At 39.5% G+C, this 3,140-nt stretch overlaps 1 long non-coding RNA gene across 1 annotated transcript; it reads left to right on the top strand.

The window, feature by feature from the left end:
• Positions 1-266: 266 nt before the first annotated feature.
• LOC133272615 (uncharacterized) lies at positions 267-2,918 on the top strand. The gene is made up of 3 exons (XR_009744487.1): positions 267-352; positions 777-842; positions 2,798-2,918. It is a non-coding gene; the product is annotated as an uncharacterized LOC133272615 (long non-coding RNA).
• Positions 2,919-3,140: the final 222 nt, after the last annotated feature.

The following is a 3,140-nucleotide window of genomic DNA, read 5'->3' on the forward strand; positions in this document are numbered from 1 at the left end:
CCTCTTTTAAGTCATCGTCTTGTAATGACTGTTTCTAAAAGAAGCTCAAAAACAAGAGCCAGACTACTCCTGCTAATTATCTGATGTGTACTGAACAGTTGTGGATTAATGTGAGGCATTTCAGCTGTGGTCCGAATCCAGTGCTCAAAAAAAAGCCCTATGTTTTTTCTTGCTTATTCCTCCATCTATATTTTGCCTCTTTGTAGTGATCTTCGTTGGTTCAATTGACTAAATATAAGTGACTGGTGCTATTTGTCATGTTCTAATGTATGCAAGAAATCCACACACATGGCAGAAGCATCACAAGAACTTTGGGACACCTGTGTTACCTGGAGCTGCAGATGGAGGCCAGGTGTGGTAAGCTAAGGCATCTCAAGGACAGTTGAAAGGAATCTGTATTTAGACTGAATCAAACCCTCTCTGAAACTGTAAAGGTCTCCCAAAAGCCCTATGTCTTATCTGCAAGTTCTAAGCAGAATTTTTGAATACCCTATGGTGTTTCAAACGATGGCCAGCAATAGCACTTAGGAACCAAAATCTTGCACTCTGGAAATGTTCCAAGGATTAATGGTGTTAAAATTATTGCAAATTAAAATGAAATTTGTTCTTCTAGAAGGGGATTACTTTTGAAATTCCATCATGCAGTACTAGCACTCACCCTAAAGTGGACCTCTATTTTTCATCCAATTGAAAATTCATCTAGATTTCTTTGCACCTAAACTTAGGTGCCTTCTGCCACCTAAGATGCCTTATAGTATCCAAAACATCTTTATAAGGCTGGCAGAGGTGACACAAGACCCACGCACTACTGAAGACCCATGCATTCCTGGAGTGGCAAAATGGTATGTATGTCAGGAATATATTACATATGGGTTGAAAACAACCATGTCAAAGCGAATTAGGTGAGCAAACCTACTGAAAACCATTGATTGTCTTGATAACCTCCTTTGACTACAATGTGAATGTAGACATTAGTCGAGGGAAGACTGCATTTAAATACCTGTTGTTTCAGAGGGAGTCCTGCCCCAACTCCCTTCAGCTGTCAGCCGGTTCTTTCCAGGCACAAAAATTTTCCAGTCTTCATGCTGCTGCCAAAGTTTTGCCACTGGGTTCAATCCATAAAATATTGGCACTCTGGACATAAAAAATATTTTAGCTGTGGACTTATTTAAGTGTCCAAAATCCCAAGGATTGTCCACCAATTCGCAGGAATAAAGCTGTAAAACTGGCTTTGTCTTTCTTCATTTACAGAGTGCCAGACCTATTTCTCATATAACATGAAGAAGATGACAGAAGAAAAATAATCTTTTTGCATCAGCTGAGGTGGTTCAGTGTTTATGAAGAACTGAGATTTTATTTGCGAAATCTTACTGCTCAACTTCAGTAAGTTAAGGAGTTTCTAATAGTCTGGGACAAATTATTACTAAATTGTACAGGAAGAAGCAAAACTTGATTGTTCACCTCATAATACACACAACTTCCAGTGCCATTTTTTATTTCATTGGTACATAGAAACATTAATAGCCTTCTCAGTGGGGATGTTTTTCCCTGCCCTGATCTTTCGTTAGTGACTGTCCTCCATACAGATTGTTGTATAGTATTTATGTATGTTTCCATGGACCCATTTGCTGTGAATTGATTTCATGATCAGACCGTATGCAATGACTCATTTATTAGCTCTAAACTCTCCTTATTTGCACAGACTACTTGTATTGATATAATTAGCTTTGAACAACCTCAGTAGTCCTGTTCATGGCCATGAGCTTTTAAGTTATAAGCTCAGTTCTTATCAATGTTCAACTGGCAAGTTTTCAATCAGTTCTAATTAGACTCATGTTAGAAGAAAAAGGCATAGCAAAAAAAAAAACCCTGACAATAGAGATACATTCTTAGTGGCCACAGTTTCTTCATTACACACTCAGACAAACATATCCATGTCATTGGTACTTGAGGATTTTACAGTGTCTGAAATGCTTCTAAATATGAATTACATATCTGAAAATTATTAATGACATTCCTGGCATTCCATTAATGTTATTTATTATTTATCGTGTGTGAGACGGAACTGCCTAGAGGCCTTTGCAAAGGATCAAGGGCCCGTTGAGCTAATCTCTTGCTAGGCATATCAATCCAGATGGATGAGCAAATGCAGAAGCACATGGCAAGCAGCAAAACCTGTTTGTCAGTTCAGCATTCCAGCCTGCAAAATACAGATCTAGCACTGAGGCAGTGGCACAGTTTACACTAACTGTTACCATCAACTGTCACAGCTGAAAGGACATGGACTGAACAAAATCAGGCTGGTTTTAGACTTATTTACTATGAATCGTCTCAGCTGTTCTTTGGCCTGAAAAATCATGTTTTCTAAAGGAGGCTTTGAAGGTAGGAGGAAGTGTACAGTTTGTTTTTAAACCTGTGATATTGACTCAGAGTGTGGCTGAGGAGCACAAACATACTGGGAAATGGGAAGGTAATCCTTTTTACCTTATTATTAAGCATCATCTCATAGGACTTTTAACTCTGGCAAAAAAGGAAAGCAATATTAGTGCCGTGTTGCACCCATTTTGTGTATCAAGTGGACTTTCTTTGAAAAAGGTGGCATTAAAAATCCTCTTCTGATGTCCGCCGTCAGAAACTTTTTCTACCTGCCATTGATAATGTATTTACAGATATTTCTACTTCCTAACCCTCTTTCTCCACCTTTTCCTCTCTGCACAATTTGGAGGAAAAGGACTCGCTGGTTAGGGGCTACTCAGTGACCAAGAAGACCTGGGGTTAATGATTTCTTCTGTTGCAGGTGTCCTCAATGAGCCTGGGTCACTTGTATGGGTTTTCTTAACATTTTTTCCCCCTGTATTTTTATGGAAGATGAAGTTGTCTTCCTGTGGGGCCATAAGGATTCATGAACTTGTTATTGATAGGTGGTTTCAGCTTTTCATCTCCTGCTCTTCCACATCACTTTTTTAGCTACCTTTGCTTCATGATCTCAAGAGAAAGAAGGGTTGGGAGGCTGGTGATGAAAGATGCCAGGAGTTCAAGGATGACAGCAGGGCTGCTGTGTGAGGCTGGTGCTAACAGCTGCAGTCCTTTATTAACCATCACAGTTTCTCCCTTTAGATTGCTCATGCTCAAAGGCCTCT

Source organism: Pezoporus flaviventris, unplaced genomic scaffold (genome assembly GCF_033815535.1).
Source record: "Pezoporus flaviventris isolate CSIRO_AGI_PZ_B2104156 unplaced genomic scaffold, CSIRO_AGI_Pfla_v1 ptg000030l, whole genome shotgun sequence".
Classification (NCBI taxonomy): Eukaryota; Metazoa; Chordata; class Aves; order Psittaciformes; family Psittacidae; genus Pezoporus; species Pezoporus flaviventris.